Source organism: Agelaius tricolor, unplaced genomic scaffold (assembly GCF_023055355.1).
Source record: "Agelaius tricolor isolate 1412-34295 unplaced genomic scaffold, bAgeTri1.0.p SCAF_2, whole genome shotgun sequence".
NCBI classification, from domain to species: Eukaryota; Metazoa; Chordata; class Aves; order Passeriformes; family Icteridae; genus Agelaius; species Agelaius tricolor.
In genome coordinates this window covers 40,786,205-40,807,209 of record NW_027269262.1, presented here as the reverse complement: position 1 = coordinate 40,807,209, position 21,005 = coordinate 40,786,205, and the positions used below count along the sequence as shown (strand labels likewise).

Here is a 21,005-nt window from a genome sequence, read left to right as displayed (position 1 = left end):
TCTGGGATACAGTGAAGTTATATATTTGTTGGTGGAGAAAATAAAAGACTAAAGTTACAGACAACAGCTTTCTAAAGCAATAAAAAAAAATCCAAACAGCAGGTTAGAGTGCAAGTGCTGAAAAATTATGTTCCAGTTCTCTAAGTTGAAGAATAAGGAACAACGAGCTTAATTTTGTAACAAAAATCCCATAATTTGATATAAGTAAAGCCTTTTAGTTAGGAGGTAGCAAAACACTGAAATAGGGTAACAAGGGGTGTGGTAGATACTCCTAAGTAGAGACCTTAGGACCATCTCCTATACATGTTTGGTGCTACAATTTTGAAACTGACTCCTGAGAATAGCAAATCTCTCTGTCCTTGAATGTACTCAGCCAAAAAAAAAAATTAAAAATTCAGATTGAAATACATTCCTTTTGTGGAATTTGGTTCTGTCTTTTCTTGAGTTAATAAGGTCAAGCAAACAACGAGAGGAATAATTCATGTAAGGCAATCAAATTCATTAATATGCAACTTCTGAAACATTTCTTATCTCAAGAACAGCCTTAACATGATGTTGTTTCAGTTGCATGTTCTGTTTTATGCCTTGGTGTTATTATGATTGTAGTGAAATCTGTCTCCCTTGTATGTTGCTATCTTTAATTTTGACTTAATAGGATAAAGAAGAAAGGCTATGTTTAACTAACCCCTACAGATTACCATGTTATAAAAAGATTAAAGGAATAGAAACCTTCATATTTCTCCACTACAGACCTGTCCATTTGTTCTATGTCTACTGGCTATTCGTCCCAATTGCATTTAATGGGGTTGAATACTGAGGATCCTAGTGTATTATAATGCTACTGCTCTATCTTTTTGCCAGAAAACACTAGATATGAACTCATTTTCATTGACTAGTTTAGGTCTTGCACAATATGGTAGACACCAAGACTATATTACTTAGGTGATTCTCAGAGAATTAGTAGTAGCTAATAATATATATCTGAACTATTTTAATTAATGTATGTATTTTGTGGGTTCACTAGTTTGTTTTTTGGGTTCATAATCTCTACAGAACAATGATAAAATATTCTGGCATGGGCTTAATCTTATTCTTGCTAGTCCTTACCATTGGTTAATTTCAGATAGCGTATGATAATATTTTTTACAGTTGGCTGTGTTAAAACTCTGCCTTATCTTTTTCATGTATTTCATCTGTGATTTAGTCTTTTGCAATCAGTACCAAGATGTTTTTTAAAGAAGGCTTTCCATTTTTCTTGTATTTTTACTATTTTATTTGGAGACATTAGAAGAAGGCATACTAAACTCCTAAGGAATAAATATGGCATATCTAACTCCAATTATGCTGGAAGTCACTATTTTGACAATAATGTTTAACTAATTTCATAATAAAGCAGCAGTGAAGAGAATACTAAAATTTACAAGAATTTATTTTGCACTTTGAACTTAATTTTTACTAAATACAATCGCAGTTGCCATTTACCATGCATACATATTGTGTGATTGACTGAGTGATTAATTGATTTTTGTGACAGGGTAAAATTGACACCAGTCTTGCTATAGCTTAAGGCACCTTTTCCACAATCCTCTCTGCTTATATTTATCTGCCTGAATGCATTTATTTGTAGTTGTCTAGTTTAGCTATTATTTTTATTGAATCTGAACATTTTAATTTCATCTATTTTGACTTTCTTGTCTTTCACAAATTTTTCTTAAAATAAATTTGGACTTCTATATCTAACAAGTTTTCTGAATTTAATTTTATAGTGCTTATCAGAACAAACATCTAAATGTAATATTCTCTTCAGTCAATTAATCAGAGGTATATCAAAATTTGTCTTTCTAGTCCACTGCAAAACTAGCTTTTTTAAAAGCTGCTACTTAGCCTTGAGAGGTGTTTTCTTTAATGCATATCTTGATGTGACATTTGACCAAAGTATGTTGACTAGTAGTGCATATTAACACAGTATGGCTGCATGTGTCTCCACCAGTCACCCAGAACTTCACTGACATGGAGAGCAGTTACTTAGATCTTATGAATATACTTAAATTTCACTTCATTGTAATTGGCACATTATTTTCTTCATTTTGAAAATACAGCATGGTGCCATTAAGGAAGACCTTCAAACTATGTATTAGAAGTGTCATTATCTGTCATATATCCATGGGCAAAATAGCTTAGAGAAAGGAATTTTTTAGTTGATTAGTGCCTTTAAGGCTGTGTATTTTCATCAGTAGAGAGTAGACTCACTAGAAATCATGTCATTCTTAGTGTTTTATATTTATTAACACAGTATATTAACACATCCCCCATATTTTGCTACAATATCTGTTGCACTGTATGAAAAGCCCAAATGACATTTTGGATGACAAAACCCTGAGTCTTCAAAGCATGACAAGCAGTAGCTAGATTTCTGTCCCTACTAGATATTCAAAACCACTTTTTCAGTGTCAGTTTGTAATATTTATTTCTCAAAATCCTATGTCTTCCATTAAAAACCTATGACAACTCTAGGCAAAGATAGCAGATTTGTTTAAAATGAGGGGATGGCGGGCTAAGGTGAAGGATGAGATTTCTTGTAGTGAGTAAAAATAAAGAGAGGTAGAGCAGTTACTTGTCAAGCTCACAAGTCAAAGGATATTATATAGAGGATGTGGTGACACACTCTATGTTCTACAGCCTCATTCTGCAGTGTCATTGGTGGCTCTCATTTTCTTAGTGGAAATCTCTCTATATTAATCACCAATGGACACCAGTAAACCCATATTGAGAAACAACTCTTTGATTAATTAATTAAAGTTGGTGACTTTGGTAGTATTTTATTCCATCTGAACTTTGGCATGTAAAACTGGCTTCACAGTACTTATTTCCTGATGGCCACGAGCACACATGATGATGTAACCACTCTCTTGCCTTTTTCAACTCTGAACCACCAGTATTTTTAGAACTGATTAATTGATTGCTGACCTGTAAGTTTGCTGAAGATATATATAGCTGGAACTAGCTCAATATTTCTCTGTGTGTGGTGCAGCATTCTTATGTTTGGCTTAGGGGCTTGCTGCCACTCACTGCAATACAGCTAAATGCTACTTCAGTCCAGATGCTTCCTAGCTAAATAAAAATTGAAAAGATTACCTTAGAACTTATGAAAAATTATGTTCATTCTCTGCATTCATTCAATAGCTTCAGACATTTTATTCTGATATAAAAATCGATTTGGTAAACAGATGCTAAGATGTTAAAAGATTCAGTTATGCCAGTACAAGTAGTTGTAGTACACCACACTGTCTACACAAAAAATAAGCAAGCATTTAGTTTTAATTGTAGCTTTCCTTAACTAGGACTATTATTTATTTCTAAGATAGTGTGCACTACAGAAAATTACAACTAATCCCATGCATTTTAACATAAATATTTTGCTTCTTTAAAAAGACTAACACATGTACACAGTAAAAACAGAAATTCTTGCCTTCTGGCATTTGCTTTTTATTGTAGGCAAGTAGCAAATCCAATTACAAGATGTTTGATTCACTGGGCAAATCCTACTGGAACATTTTTGGCTCTGCAGGATACCACTCAGTACTGAAGAACCACTTGTCAGCATAATGATGTAAAGGACTGCATTCCGTGATTCACACTTGAATCTGTTTGCCAAATGATTTTCAGGATGGCACTTCATGAAATGCTCCAAAACTCTCTGTAGGATTTAGGTTCTTTTAATCTCTTTAATTCATAATTATTCTTTGCATACATTTAAGCTAATATTGCAGCGAACTCACCTTTTCCATGGTTTTGGAGGAGATTTAATTCCACCAAACATGAGATAAAATGAAGCTTTGATATTTAAGAGGATGCTCTTTGCTAGAATTTGACTTATGTTTAACTTCTGGGTTTGGTTTTAGAGTGAATTTTCCACATAAGATGAGGCAAATCAGAAACACCCTGAAATTAAAAAGTCCAGTATATATCAATGGAAAAACAGAATGAAATCAGACTTTAATGCTTATATTTGAGGAATCTTACCAGGATGAGTTTGTAAAGTAAATAAATATTGCAGAAAGCAGTCCCTTAGAAGCAGTTAAGGAAAACATATCTTTACATTAGGGAAAAAAAAATAAGGAGAAGAACAAAGGCCATTTATTTTTTTTTTAACACTCTTTGTTCTCTGTTTATTGATAAAACACATAAGATAAATAGAGCAAGGAATAATTACTTTTAATGGTATGCATTTTCTTGCATTATAAGCAAGAAAATCTGCTCTGATATGTAATCCAGCTATTCAATTTAAAGGTATCATTTAAATTCATGGACAGCAAAAGTCTGTCCACCACCACTGTGGAAGTCAGTTGGAAAAATGCTGAAAGAATGCACCTGCCTCAGAGCGTCTGCAGTTGCATCAGATAGGAAAGGGTAGAATTTGTCTGATTTTTGAAAGAGACAACACATTGAAGGTTATGCATATTTTTCAGAATAATGAGAAATAGAGATAGAAAATATCTAACTGACAAAATTCCGAAAAATATAATATATTTCCTTGCCTTTTTATTCTCTTAATCTAGTAATCTGTTGATGAATCTTCCCTTATCTCCTGCAATGAAATAAACTCTGTTTCTGTTTTGCCTAGGTCTCAATGATCAGTGGCTTGTTTCTCCCTTACCTCTGATTTCAATATTTCACTGTTCTGCTTTACTACTAAGAATGTATCTTTTCTTCACTCATTCTATGACTTACATTGAAGGCTGATATATTTTTCGAACCTCTAATATATCAAAAATATTTTAATTCAATAAGGTCGTTATTTGATTCAATGAAACTAAGCATTTTCCAGCACTGAGTTAGTCAGAACAGTATAGGAGCAGAGTAGTAGGTCATCCAGGCAACACAAAGTGTGTTGTACAATAAGTTTCATGTAAAAATATTTCAAAAAGCTTTTCTTTTCTGTCATCTTTTAAGGTGTGGAATAAAATTTTTCAGATAGGGTCCAACAAACACCATCAGATTTGCAAACTGCTTTTTTTTAATGAAATAATATTTTATTAGAGTTATAAATAAAAAAAAAGTGAAAATGGAAGGAAGTTTCTAGCTATTGATATTGAATTCTCTAAAAATTATTTACTTAAAAGCTATTTTTAAAGGATATGTGTGAATTTAGATTTCTGACATCCCTATAATCTGACATAACATCAAGATATACTATCAGGTTAAACAAAAATAAAATTTACTGTGCATAATATCTGGGACTTCACTCTCCAGAGTCAAGTTGCCTTGTGATATCTCAGCATAATTTTTATCTATTACTTGCATGCTGACCCATAGAATTTCTTATTGCCTTGCTACTTGGTACATGCAACTCTTCCTATAAAGACGGGGGGAAATGCTGTTTATACTTCCATTGTCATTCACCATAGTCCTTACAATGAAACAAAATAGGATATCTTTGGATATTATTATTAATTATTAATTTGCTTTGACTAAAAATCCACTCATAATGAAGTCATGAGCATCAATGAGTATGTGTTGAAATTTGCCTTTTGAAAAGGAATTGTTCAGGTTTCATTCTGGTTTTGGGTGAGTTCTGTAAGGTACCTATGTAGGACAGAGGCTTTGAAAAATTTCTGTTATTATTTTTGTGCCTGAATACCTACATATGCTGCCTTTTCAACACACTTTTATCACAGGTCCTTACATTCTGGTCACTCTTCAAGATTTATGTTGTTTCAGAGGGGAAAAATAAAAAAAAAAAAACAAACATTGCAATAGCTGTGGAAAAATGGATTAAAAATTCAATATGGCTAAAGACTTCAGAGTAACCCCCAAAACTCAGATGATATTAATTCAGTTAAGTGTTATTGTTAGTTGTCAACATTACTTAGGTTCTGGACTAGTTCCCCTGATAGAAGAAAGCCAGACACCCAGATTGCTTTGAATCTGGAAAAAATATTGGTTTTTATATCTCCATATTTTTTGTTCTGTTTTTTTAAACTTTTCATTGATTTCTTTCCTTTTACAACCATTTTTTACCTTACTAAAACATAATTCTTCCTCTTTCTAGCCTGCATTGAAAACTCCTTTCTCACTGAGAAGCCGAGGCACTGAATGTTCCACCTCACTTTTTTTCCCTCTCTTCATTTAAAAAATGTTTCCTGTTTGCACCTCAGATTAATTAATTACCTATTCACCTGTCACTTCTGTCCCCGCTGCTGTAGGTCATCTGCAATAACAATTTATTGCATCCTTTTCCCTCTTTATAATCTTTGTGTGCCATTCTCCCCTTGTTACCTGTGTGACCCTCTGTTGCTTCTCTGCTCAATGTTATCTCTCAAACAGACCTCTCAGTGCAGATTTCTTTTGATATATTCTTTTATAGAAGCCTATTATAAAAAATTATATTGTTGAGCCAAAGTCCCCATGCATCATTCAGAGGACAATTTTGCCAATTTCAGGAGCTCTTATGTACTTTGTAGCCTTAGCTTTTGTATCTCCAACTGAGCAGGTATCATCAGGACTTTATGTATTATCAGAGTATTGGAATGCACAATCAGACAGAAAATTTTTACATTTCATCACCTACTTTTTCTTTCGATTTAAGAAGCTTCCTAAGCCAAGAAGCAGGTGGAGGAGACAGGTAGAAGCACAAGCAAAGTAATTCCCATCTAGGATGACTTTAATAGGGTAGGAATCATGGTAAATGGTGACAAGAAGTGAAAAGTAAGGTGTTTGAAATGCAAGACTTCATTCTCACACAGTGATTAGGCAAGAGAGGAGCTATACATGAGCTAAGGCCTGCATCAGAAAGGGTAACCAAGTGTGCTGAGCTGGGGTATTTTCAGTCCTCATGAGACATTTAGAGGACAACTTCCCACCTGGTCAGTACACAGCTCTGTTGAGCAGGGCTTTGGAAAAGAGCAGACAAGTCCTTTGCATGTTCCAGTTTTCTCCACAGTTTTAAAAACCATACTAATCTGAAATCTATAGATATGTCCAGTATAGCTCAACTGAAGTTATTCAGAAATATTACTCATGGGATGGTTTTGTGTCCTTTCATCTGACGTATTTATCAGATGTTTAAATTCAATGAAAGAAACATGTCTGGGAGAAGTCAGCAGAGCACTCTGTTAAGTATGAAGTACTCTCAGTTGTTTCAAAAGAATATTGAAACCAACAAAGGCTGGTGGTGGTGCTGTGACAACAATGTGGTGCACTGTGTGGTCAAAGTAGTGTCTCCAGAACAAAGGAGGTAAGAGAAAGGATTAAGAAAACTATAGAAATTATTGTTATCAGACCTTGGTAATGAAGTGGCCCAAGACATACTACCTGAAGAAGTTGTGCAGTCAAGAAAGGAGCAGAGTTTGTGGAAAGCAGATGTAATCTGAGAAGATTTCAAAGAGCCATGAAGAACTGTATTGACATGCAGGAGGCAGGGGGCTTGGGAGTTGAATTAAGTTGCGAATAGCCAGTTTGTTAAAAAAATGATGCATGTTAAAGGAGGCTAACAGGATAAGAATGAGTAAAGGTGAAATATTAATTTCCTGGAAAAAAGTTCTGGATAAAGAAACAAAGTAACAATGTAGAATTTTTTTTTAAAAGGTAACAATGTAAACATTAAAAAAAACCCTTAAAAACTAAAACAAAAAAAATGGGAAACCTACCAATACCAAACTAAATGAAATTTAAAACTATATTAAGGGTAAAATTGACTTTATACAACTAATTCATACCATTATCTGTAGTGATTTTCTTAAGTAGAAGAGACTGTATAATAAGCAATGATTCACCTTGGAAACTTGTCTATAAAAATTAGAGATTTATGGTTCTAAGTTGGCAAAATATGACCAGCACTATTTCTGCCATGACAGTTACCACTTTTCATTTGTAACTATTATATGACTCTGCAAATTAAAACAGCAACTCATGAAGAAGAGCAGAAAGAAAAAGCATGGATTGTTATTCCCATCTCTCACTGATTTAATTACTAGATTTATGAGACACATGGGGGAATTTCCCCCTGGGAAGTAATGTTTTAATAAAATCTCAAGACAGGAGATAGGACACCTCTTCATCGATGCACATGTATATTTCAAAAGTGATGTGCAAGGCTTTGGGTACTTCTTTTAAAATTAATCCCTTCACAGTGGTGCATGGAAATTAGTATTGAAGAAATAGCACTTCAGGGTTCATTAATGAGTGGATATTTTTCAAGCCACTTGAAAACCACTTGTTGGCCCTGGACATGGGCATCAACACTCCCACTTTGTAGAGTTTTCCTTTCCTTCATCAGGCTATGGAACTTTATTTGATACCTGTGGAAAAAGCTGGATAACTTCAATGCATATAAATGCATGAATATGCAGGAGCTTTCAGAGACATCATGATTCACCAAATCATAATTTGCCCCCAAAATAAGTTCATACAAAAGAAATTACTGTTATAGGTTTTTATGGATAGCTCGCTATTTTAAAGCAACTTCATCCACATAATACCCCTTTTTTCAGGAGCCTGTCTGAGTTTCTGACTTTAATTCATTGCAAGCCAACAGAAACTGGGAAGTCCATGAAGTTGCCATAGTAACTCAATGGACAAAGACTTAATTCCCTAGTTTATATAAGACAGAACTCATATCCTGCAGATAGTAATGGGCTTAAATTATTTAGGTCTAAAAAGTCAATGGATTATATATATTTAATAAATAAGTGTCAGTTCCTTAATTAGTGAAAAATGAGCTTTTATTGCCCCATGCTGTCTCAAAAGTATCTGTGTGTGAGATAGTAAGCCAATCAAAAAGCCATGGGGAATAAAAAGGAAGAGGAACCTGGGTATGCTGAAAGTTAAGAGAGGCTATGAGCTCTGCAATTAACTTATTAAGAATTTCTTTTGAAAAAAAATTCCTCAAACTGAGCTGTTAAGGTCCATAAAGGCCATGTGGATTTTACAGAAAAAGAGGATTGCACACCTGGAATTTTGCAATCTAGTGAAAACAATGGGACAGGTGTGAATTGTTGTTTATGGTTCACAGATATAATTTGCAGTAACAGTGCTGAGGTAAAAAAATGCGGTACAGCAAAACTAAAGAAGTCTATTGAAAGATGTGTTATGAACCACATAATTTTGTCATGGGCAGCAAGTTTTACTGAGGGGCACTACATAATTTTTGATTAAGAGTGTGGCATAATCAACAATTGGGCTGGGTTGTGTCAAGATGAATGTGACAAAAATAATGAAAGAAAATATATATTTTCTTATTCCAGAGAATTTCTCATTTCTCAACTTCTTGATCACAAACTGAAAATCTTTTACCTAGAATTGATTTGAGATCACCCACTAACAGAACAATAACAGTTTTCTTTTTTCGACTGTTTAATTTTGCCCTCCTTCCCCACACCTTCTGCTTTATGTCATATGTAGCAACTGGGTAGAGTGAAATCATAAACCAGGCCTGCTGCAATGCAACTTGCCTAAATAGCACTGGTAAATATAAGTATAATAAACATTCTTTGGAAACATTGTACTAGTAAATGTATAGGGACATTTTAATCATTAAATCTACCAATAACTTCAAGCATCTTAAAAAAAAGTCTATATAATTTAATTCCCTCGAGTAATGAATTCTGTAGGTCTTTTTCATGATGTTCCTGAGGACATGAGTTGTTTATTTTAATCTCGTAAGTGCAAGAAGAACAGCTCATAGGGGAATTACCACCACAGTTTTATTGTATTTTATGTTGTTTTTTTAATTATTTTCTGATATTTTAATTTATGTTCCAGATTTCAATAAGATATTGAGCCTGAAAATTTCCCATGCACATTTAATTTGAAGAACAGGCTGACATCTGTATTTCTTATGGGATACGAGGGAATCATGCAATCAAATTTTATCCTTGTATTTACATTTTTTTTCATTCCAGCTATCTCCTATCATTCCAGTGTTTTGGGTCCTTTCATAGTTTCCTGCTCATGACTTGTAAACTGTAGTTAAATGGCATGAAATGCAACAGGACATGAAAGCCTATTCAGACAAATAAAAAAGACTGTTACTTGCAATCAAAGAAAACAGGGAGCAGTTAGATATGCCACTATCATAAATTTCTTTGTTGCTTCATATGATAACAGAAGGCTTGGGGTTTCTTGTGATGTTAGGTAAGTTTTGCTTTGTTCAGGAAGTTCCCATAACTTGTGAGATGCCATAGGCAGCTGCCTTAATGATAAGTTTTCTTTCATCTCCCTTTTCTAACCTCCACTGCTATTCAGCACACTCTCGAATTTTTAGGGGTTTCTTACAGAAAACATCCTCTAATTCTGAACCTTTTATATATTTATATGTATACATATATGCATATGAGTTTGGGTTTCCTTTAGTCATGTGTTTTTGGTATTTTTTTCTCTCAAAAAATATTTTTTTCTGTTACAGAAGACATGAAATTTGTATTTTATGTGCTATAGCCTTGTAAGGCTTCCACTGTAAGCATTAATTTTAATGAAATTATCTGTCCTCTGGACACTCAGAATTAGAAGACCAATCGGGAACCAGTGTCTAATTCATTACTTTCACAAAGGCCATCAAAAATGCCAGTGTAATAAATGGAGGGTATTTGCAAAATACAGATATTTGCTTACTTAATTTTGTTGAAACTTCATTTATTAGTGCTTCATAATTTCACTAGGTCTTTTTTTAAACAAAATTAATTAGGTTAAAGTACCTAGGCTGAAAATTCAAGTAGAGACAAACTGGGATTACTCCTTGGTCTCATGGTTTTGCTACAGGGAAACATGTAAACAAAAGGGCAATAACAATATTTTAGTCCTGAGTTTTTGCTGTTATTGCCAATTCCTGTCAGCCAGGAAAGCAAATTCTGTACATTTTCACTCTCATTTTCCTTCAAATTACTTTTGTGACCTCCTTGGCCCTAACTGAAATATGACTCCAAATATACATCGCTAATGCTGATTATGTTATTGCACTATTTCACCTTCGCTGTGCAGTATCAAAGGAGCAGAAACAGGGACAGGGTATTGGCACAGTGCTATGGAATGTTAAACACAGCACAGAAATCCCCCTCTTTGGGAAAGGGCCAGGGCCATTATCCATGCTAAGAGAGCCAGCATAGCAATGTGAAAACAAAACAAAAAATCCCCACTGGATATAAAGTGTCATTTTCCAAACAAATAAATACAAGGGTTTCAAGTTTTCTTAGTAGAACATTAAAATAAGCTCTACTCTGTAGAGTAATGAAGAAATCCAGTGTGTTGATTCTACCCATTGCTAAAAAAGTGTCAGGAAGGATTGGGTAAAACTAAAGGAGACAAATGTATGAAGCATTCACACACAACCTCCAAGAGAAAAGAGGCAACATGCCAGCTAGAACAGGGAATAAATAAAGGATTTTAGATCACCTGAACTTTTCTTTTGGGATGTCTTGCCATTCCTTCACTTGATATCCAATGAGTTTTGCAGAATGCAAACAGCAATATTTAAAATTAGACAATATGGAAGTACTATAGTACTATATATACAATACTTAAAATTGAAATATGCTTGAACAAAATGTTTTACCTTGAGAAAATGATTGAACTCTGAGCTATTTCAAAGTTGAAAGTTTCCAAGTTAATCAAATTATCTGAAATTTTTCAATAGATTTTTTTTCTCTGTGGAAGAGAATAAGCAGGGGAAAAAAAATCTCATAAAAATCCAGTTAGTTCATATTAGGAGAAAAAGAGGGCAGGCATTTTTTTATGTGGATCACACCACTTGATTTTTTTTCAAATACTGGTGTCAAACTGGATGCTGAACTATTTGCAGCTAGGATCAAGTAGATACTCAGTAGGCTTTGTGAAAAGGTAACCTTAAAGTAAAATATGTTCTATTATCAGGATTCTTTCAGTACAGTCTATTTGGATTTATAATCTTTGTGGAAACAGCAACTGATTCAATATACAGGGCACATAATTCATCTGTAATGAAAGCACTTCACCTTGAAGAGCACTTCCACTGGCTCTCAGTAGAACATTGTTCTATATTAAGAATTCAGGGGGGGAATTGTGCTTAATGGTAAATGAATTGTAAGAGTTCTCTTTTTATCCCAACAGAGGACTATGCTGCTCTTCTGCAATCTTCTTAAAGAATAGTTTGCAGTTTATAGCTTATAGTTTAACAGCTGTTTTCAGAAGTCTGCCTTTTCCCTCTCTTATTACTTTTGCTGGTCAGCCCCTCTTGTACTTCGAGTAGAGAAATTCTATGCTGTGAGTTGAACAAACGATAAGAAAAAAAAAAGCAAAACAAAACAAAACAAACTAAAAAGATTTTTTTTGCCAGTTTACTACTTGTACAACAGAAGAGAAGGTTTGAAGGAAGAAAATGCCTGATAAGGTAAGAGAGTGACTGTCATGCTTAGAGCATGTTTTACGGCTTCAACTCCTTCATAAAGATGGTTTCTTTTGAAGGCTAAGGTTAATCTCTTGTCACAGGACTTTTTCCTGTACAGTGTTGAGTTTGTTGAGCATTTTAATACAAGGTCTAAGAACTACTTCCAGCATCACTACATATAAATCCAAATGCTCATTCCTCCTCAGAATGCCTGTACAATATCACCGAAACTATGGGATTTATTTCTGCTGAGGAAGCAGAGGGATTAGAAGAACTGAAAGAAAATTATTATTTCAAGGTAACATATATTTTTAATATTTTAGCACATTTTCCTAAGTGAAATACAACTGTCACAAAGTAGTAAGTACTTGGAGTTTAAGTCCTTTATCCATCTGATAACCAAGATCCTTCCTGATTTTCTTTCTTTATAGAAAGAGGTCTTTGATTTGGTTGAGTTCAATGGAATCAATTGAGGTCTCTAAGTTATATTCACTGCACTCAGAAAATGACAAACTAATCTGAACCCATGCCAAAAAATTCCCCTGCTGTAATTGTAACCTGTTTTCTTTATTGCAGATGTAGAAATGGGAGAGTTAGAGTGCATTATAACTATTGGAAAAAAAACATGAACATATAAACATCTATACAGAAATATTCTAAATTTTATAAACAGTTTAGAAGTTCAAAGCAGAAAATAGCTTCCAACACTAGAAGTGATGTTTTTTAGCACACCATTAACATCTCTGGTGGACTGTTTATGTACATACAGGTTGTAGCCCTTAAAACCCCAAAACCAACTCCAATTTGTCTTTGTAAACTGAGGAGCTTGTATGTGATGTAATAGAAATGCTATCAATTTGCTTTTCTTTAATACATTTATACATAATTATTTTTAAATGGTAAATAGTGGTAAACTATTATTATGTATCAATAACTAGCTGCCGAATGGGGTAGACCTGAATACCTAAAAAAATTACTGTTGAGGTATGCCTTCTTAAAGTCTTTAAGGTTTGGGTCCTCAGTGCCAGATACTTGAATTAATACTTTTTAATGCAGTAAATTGTTTCAATGGTATTTTATGACCAATTTTATAAATATCTTGCTATTCAAAAATAAAAATTGTGGGTTTTCTATATGAAAACCATGTAGTTTAGCATCTCAGATTTTCAAAACTTGCTTTCTTCAACTTAATTTCCTCTCTTGAGAGAGAGATGTGACAACAAACAAATTGAAATTTCATTTTTTAATTTTTTTTTTATTTGACTGATCTTTCATTAATTGCGAAGTAATTTCAAACTAACCTTTAACTAACTCCTAGGATCATGAAGCAAGGGCAAGACGGAGCAGGCTGTGCCTGCTAACCCCCATCCCCGCGGTTTGTCAGCAGCACTGCTGTGGGCTGAGTGCCTGAGCTCGGCGGTGTGACTGGCAGCAGGGCTGGGCTGGCTCAGCATCCCGGTTATCCCTGGTAATCTCCTTCCCCCAGCTCTGTCACCCACGGTTCAGCCTCGCATCGAGCAATCGATGTGTCTGATGGGCGAATACCTCGCAGCGTCTTTTACACAGATGAACTTGCTGCCACTTGACAGAGTTCCAACCTTTTACACCTATTAAGGAAGGAAACAATAATGCTGTCCTCTTCTCCCCAGGGTTTTCTATATGCTGCCCCTGACTGTGTCCTAAATGAATCAAGAAATCAATTTGCAGCCTCTCAGCCTCAGTTAAATCAAACTTATTCACAGTTTCTGCTGAGTGAAAAACATCCCATGCCTCTCTTCAGTACCCACTGTCATTTTAACAAGATCTAGCAGAGCCTTGGCCAAAGCTACACTGTCCAAAATGTTTCATTTTGCCTTTTCCCCCTCTTTTTATCTTTCCTTATTACCTTTTCATTATTTTATTACTTTACCTTTATTAGTATTATTCGTGGAAATTATTTCTTCTCCTAGAAACATTGTCTGCTAAATACAGCTGCCAAATGAGGTATAAAATTGATTTTATCACCAGAAGAATGGAACATAATATGGAATAAATCTCTTTTATTGAAAAATAGTTACTACAAGATGAAATATTACAGTGTTTATTGTGATCTTATAGATAATATAGGCCTGCTAATAACCCAAGAGTTTATCTAATTTTTTCATGTGAGTGTTTACTCTTTATGGCATAGATAACATTTTTGCTTTTAATAATACAGAGCCTGAGGGTCTCATGTTGTCTTGAGATGGCATTTATTAGTGTAAACACCTGAAAGTTAAAGACTTAGTGTAATATCCAATGCAGCCTCCCTAAATAGTCAATGGAAAGAGAAAACTATCTGTGCTTTACAGCATTGTAAGAAAGGCAAGCAGCATACTGAGTCTAAAACACCATCTTTCTGTCCAGAGAGAATCTTGGCAATTAACCTAATGTAATAAGTTACTTAAAGACATCTACAGGCAGCTCACAAGTTCGCCTATTAGGAATGTTTTCCTTTCAGGTAGCAAAAGATGATTCTAGTAAAGGAAATTAGACCAGAATAAATATGTTTCATAGATAAACTAGTTTAAAATAATGTTTAAAATTCTTAAATAATATGCTATTTATCTTCTTGGTACAAACTACTCTGAATTAAAATATAAGCCCTTATTTTTTAACCCATTTTTTTCTAGATTGAACAAAAGGAATAATGTTATCCAAAGAAGTTGACATTTCTTCTTTTTTTTCCAGTATATTTTTTAAAAAGATAAAGAAAAAACTTCAGAAAACTTTTTCTCACATATTTTAATCCCTCCTTAATGCAGCTGATTGCCGGAATGCTTTTTCTCCATATGATTACTAAGATTTATGATCAATATATCATAATATCATAGAATTGTGGTATCATATTAACATATAAATCCTAACCAAAATGTCATGTAGAAAGAAAAAAAAGAGAATATCTCTTTAGGATATGAGAAAACATCAAAACAAAATAAAGTCTTATTACCTCACTTTATAGTGATTTTGTCACACATACATGTAGATTATCTCATTTTTCATGCATTAGAGGTAAATATAAGTTCAGTCTTTCACTGACATTAATTCATTCTCCAATAAGTTCTGCTATATCAGCCCATAGGATCACCTCATTTCCCTGGTATGGCTACAGTGAACATTGCTCCAACAAAGCCAGACATAAAAAAGAAAGCCTACAGGCAACAATTATGAATTCCTAGAAATCTAAAGTTGCTGCCAGTAGAAGACCACTGAAATAGTTCCAAGAGAGTTTATCTTCTGATATTCTCCTGAAATAGTGTGCTTTTTACTCCTTTTGACATTTATGATTAGTAATACTCAGGAATACACTCTATCATTTTTATGATGTAACAGTTTTTGGTGTGCTGTCTAGTTTTCATTTGAAACAAAATAGGCTGAATCAGTTTGTAGTAGTTCAGACCCAAGCAGTATTTCTCCACTTGGAAATCAGCTATTATTCTGAAGAGGCTATCAATCAGAAAAAAAAAAAAAAAGAGAAGAAAAGAAAAAAGGAATAAACAGGCAAGCTACACTGCAAAAACCCAATGGAGGAAAAAGCTAAAATCCATGATTTATGACAACAGTTATTCGCATCTCTGAATTATTTACTTTTGCAGTTTGTGTAATATAGGTAGCAAATGTAAATATAAATTTTTATTTCAGAGTTTCTTTGAATGTTTCATGCATGCAACAATATTGTGCTTGTAGACACTACACTTGGGAGTAAGTTCTTGCTTTAAATTTTCTTCTCTTCTGAGACAATAATTTCATTTTGGGAGGAAATAAGCAATATTATCTGCTGAAAATAACTTTTTTAAAAATATTTAATTATTTGGAGGGGGTTTAGGTTTACTAATCTCAGGTTTGCTCTTTAAGGACTCGATGTAATGGAAACTTGGTTTTTGTGTTAGTACTGGGTTGCTAAGAGCACTGGGTTGCTAAGTTACACATCAGGGTCCTTCAGATGGTGGTGGTGGAACTAGCTCTGCCCATCAGATGAGGATCCTTCATGATCCAGTCTTGGACTGTCACCTGAGAGTGGCTCAGGCTCCCATTGTAAGCAGTTTGTGGTGCTGCTCTGCAGGAGCCACCAGCAGAGGAGAAAAGCTCTGAAAAACCAGGACACAGCCACAGTCATGGGTTGGTGTAGAGTGCTGAGTGCTGGAATGGGGAATCCCTGCCAGATATCCACCCATGGGAACAGTAGTTGATGGGGCTGGGGTTGCTCAGAGGGTTATATGGGGGAGGCACCCCACAGTATGTGAAGAGAGAAACTCTGTGTGCATGTGGGAGGACTCAAAGAGGGAATCAGAGAGACCCATCCAGTGCTGTGCAACATGTGGTGGAGACTGCTCTGTTGATCTGCCCAAAGTTCTTCCTGGAGAGCAGCGACACTGCCACTGCCCCAGGCTGCAGGCTAGAGTGGTAGCGTCATCCATAATATTTCATATAGCTCTGATTAAAATTTTCAGGTAACTGGTCCCATTTATTCTGTACACTGTGAAATTGGCCTTATGCTGTGACAGTTTTTGAGTCTAGGCTCTGTTTTCCTGTTACCTTTAAGTGGAAAAATTTTTCCTTAATACGATCACTTAACAAAATAGTTGAGATAAAGAACTGAGTAGAAGAAAATTACAAGTGAGGCACCAGAAAATGGGTCTAATTTTGTAACATTTGCACACCCCTGAAAGAGTGCATATGAAAAGCTGAGCAATCATCACAGTTTATCTCTATGTGACATTTCCAAATGCTATTTATACATTTTCTGGGTCAGTCTTTTATGAAAATAGCCATGTATGCCAGCTATCTAATGACCTGGCATTTGAAACCAATTCAATTTATATGTTAAATTTGATGTTAGGGGAAAACCAATACACTTACCACATTTTCGTTCTGTGAGACTAGTTGTCGTCTTAATTTGTCTGGAAACATCTTTTTATTTTCCAGGAGTATCTCATGAGATATAAAGTAACATAAATCATTCTAGCTCTTCTACTACTGGGAATTACTGTTAAGGGTAAATTTTGGCCTAGTCAATATACATCACAATGATACATAAAAACAGCACCAGCAATGCCCTTAATATTCTCCAACAACTACCCGCATCTCATAGAGGAGTGAGAAATCAGCTGTTCAATGTTGAACTGGGCAGTAACTGAATGCATCATTTTTTTCTAATTTGTTAGCAAAGATGGAAGGTTTACATCCTATTCACCATTCTGAAAAGGTTCTCTATAGGGAAAGGACTGTGTAACCACAGTCTTTATCATTTAACTGGCGTGGTCTCTTTAAATCCCTTTTAATTTTTGTAATCTTGGTAGTTAGAGAAAACTCATCATTTTGACTAGACCATCCAAACGCTAACAATGAAAAGCTTCAAACCTTCTTTATGCTGCATGACAATGAGCACAGGGCATTTGAAATATTTTTTAACATAACAATATGGTCTATTATTGCTTAATATGCTTGTAAACCCAGTCTTTAACCAAAAATTTTTAAGCAAAACAAAACTTCAAGAACTTTAATTTTCTGCTTTATTCAAGACCATCTAAAAGATCTGTAAAATACTGAAACATTCTGTAGACCTATTTTGCAGACCTGGTTAGATTTTAATAACATTATATACTAAAGATAATATTCAGTCACAGAATTCAGTTATTCTTTTGTTACTCATATTTTATAATTTATGCTACCAGAGTGTCTTTTGGCTTCCAAGGTGTCAAAATTATGTGTAAAAAGTGAAATGTTCAATGACATCTTACACTTCCTCTAATGTTTAGTTAATGATTTTAAAGTTGTAACAACTGTCGTTCCCTAGTTATAAAAAAATTACATACAGTGCCAACGTAAAAAATAGTTTTCCCTCCAAAAATTGAACATTGTATCAGAGTACATGTGTTAGAGTTCTCCCTCAAGATAATCTTAGCAATCTTTAGGTATCGTATTTTTAATTCCAGTACTGTATTTGCAGATACAAAGTCTTTTACTGAGGTTTTACTTTCCTTTCTTTTTTTTTTTTAATGGTTTTATTGTAATTAAATATCCCTTTTTCCTTAATTATGTTTTCTTAAATGAAGTTTACTTTAACAGTTAGGTCAGTGGCCTGAGACTGAAAGATTCTAATTTAATACCAAAGTCTTTGCTATGTTTGTGTCTCTAATAGAAAGCCTGGGAGAAATGTTCTTTTGCAAACATTGTTAGCAGTTATATCTTGTTAGCAGCAGCAACTGCAATTTCTTTTGTGCTACAGGCAATGCACATGCAGAGAAGAGACCTTGACCTGTGTATCCAAAGCAGAATTATGTCCCCTGCTCTGTCCCATGTGGTCCTGAGCCACATCAGCTTCCTCTGTAATGGATGTGTACCACGTCTGCCTAGCAGGGTCTGTAATGGATAACCAGGATAACCAGGATAGCTGAGATGACCACAGACACTCTCTTGCCTTTTGACTCATCCGTTTGCAGAAACGAATATGTTTTTGGATAAAGAAAATTGGAAGGACAGATAGGAAGACCACTGTGACACATCTCACTCCCTTTAGCATCAAAGGGGATGGAACACAGTTGAAATTGAAAAAAACTTAAGGGACTGTGGTGGAACCTACCTCTATGTGACTTACAAAGTAAAAGGAAAATAATGGTTTTTACCTAAAAAGGATCTAATATTTTAAATCAGTATTATCTATTGTATTGTTAAATGTGTTGGCAAAATTACCTTATAAATTAAACTCATTTGAGAAATAGTCAAAAATTTCTCATTAAGTTAAGAAGAAGATTCCAAGGATTTTTTTAGAAAACATGATGCAAAGACTACACAATGGAAATTTCATCCAAAAGTATATACATATAATGTATCAAATCAAATAAACCAAAGAACAATGATGAAAAGCAACAAGTAAATTAAGCCAAAGACATCATTAAAATATGCCAGTACAGCATATAATATATTCTTTTCTTTTTTCAATATCAAATTGTGCTGATACAGTCTGAAAATTACTTCATATCAGTAATGGGAAAACATTATGACATATGAAAGAAGTATATAGACTTCATTTTTAGGATACTATAAATTTTTCAGTTTTGAATATAAAGTGTGCATTATAATTCCATAGATTACCTTACACTGGGTAAAAGAAGTTAAACTGTACTTTGATTTATGTGTGGCTTTCTGTAGTAGATTTTTGCCTTTGTTCTTTAATTTTAAACTACTTTTCTTAGAGTATTTTGTGAGCAAGGCCCTCTCTCATCCTCTCTCCACTACCTAAAAGTAAGTCCAAGAATAGGTTTTTGTTGTCTAGTTCTTTCTCTGATGCATTTTTTAGTCTGTAAAATGCAAAAATCTGAACTCCAGCCCTATATTCTTTTTATGTAAGTGCTTGGTTCAACACTTCCAACAGAAAAATGCTGAACATTGAAATGTATCTTCATAAGTCCTAAAACTGAGTCCATAGATCAATTTTTGTACCATAGTGCAAATTCATCCAGGTATAAAATAAAAGTAGTTTATCTGAGGTGCTTTTGCAGCCATAACTGAGTCTAAGTAACAGTCTATTAAAAATAATATTATAATCCAAAAGCTGTGTAATTCCCACCAGTTTCATAGCGGAATAATTTTCAGAAATGAACAAGTTGACAGACACTCAGTATTTTAATAACAAATCAACAACTATTAAATATCTCTGGGCTATATTCTACTGGATGCTTTTTGGCTACAGTCTATTTGAAAAGTCTGAGCTTTAAAAATCAATTTTAACTATACCTCCCAATAGAAGTGTTACAAAAGAAACATGCAATGTAAATATTTTGCCAGTGTATGGAATGCACTGTTCTTTGAAAAACTCATATTAAGAAATTGCCATTTCACACTCAAGATCTGACTAAAATAGAGGGACACATTTTTTGTGGTCTGAAAGACATTGCAATTTCTGGCTGGGAGATTATAAAGAGAAATGGAAACAGAAATGTGAATGAAAACAAAAAAAAAATTCTGTTTCTGGAGTGAAGAGAAACAAAACAAGGAGTATTTCCTATTGTTCCTTTAAAACAGGAAAATTTTCACTCTTGATGCCACCCTCAGAAATTGTAGGCACACATTCATGACAATCACTTGCATAAGTGCAGTTGAAACTACATTTATAAATATTCTGTCAGAGCTGGGGGTCTTGCAAAAAATAGATTGATAGCATGAAAATTGTAATGTGTAATGTGTGAAAATTGTAATGTGTAAGTTGAACACAAAAAAAGCATAGTGAATATTTCTCCTGGTAAATCCAATTTAGACATTTGGAATTTCACAGATACAGAAGTTAGACAGTGGACTCTGAAGAAACAAAAGCAGACCTCTCTTTCTAGAGGTTTTGAGGGGCTTCTGGGTTTTTCTTCGCCTTTTGTGTCTTTTGCACTGGAGGCACCCAGATAAATGTTTAAAGTTTGATTTTAGAATATAATAAATAAAATAAAAAAGTAGAGATATATCTTACCTGTGTAATTTCAGGGCCTTCTAGAGGAAAAAAGGAATGGATATTGCCAAAGTTTCATGAAACATGGATGCAGAGAAGTAAGCAGTCTTGTTTTACTTCACAAATCCTCAGAAAGGTCTAGGAGTTACAGCTTCCTGCCAGTATAAGTCAGTTCTGCTTTTACTTTTGAAA

General features: G+C 34.2%; 1 protein-coding gene across 3 annotated transcripts in view; it reads right to left on the bottom strand.

Moving 5' to 3' along the window:
- LOC139605209 (cadherin-19-like) overlaps positions 1-21,005 on the bottom strand; it is a 110,910-nt gene that overhangs the window by 41,475 nt on the left and 48,430 nt on the right. The window contains exon 1 of one of the 3 annotated variants that reach the window (XM_071456563.1): positions 20,835-21,004. The exons of the other annotated variants lie outside the window; for them this stretch is intronic. The gene's annotated coding sequence lies outside the window, so the exon portion shown is untranslated. Of the gene's footprint in view, positions 1-20,834; position 21,005 lie in introns of those variants that run through there. 3 annotated transcript variants of the gene reach the window in all.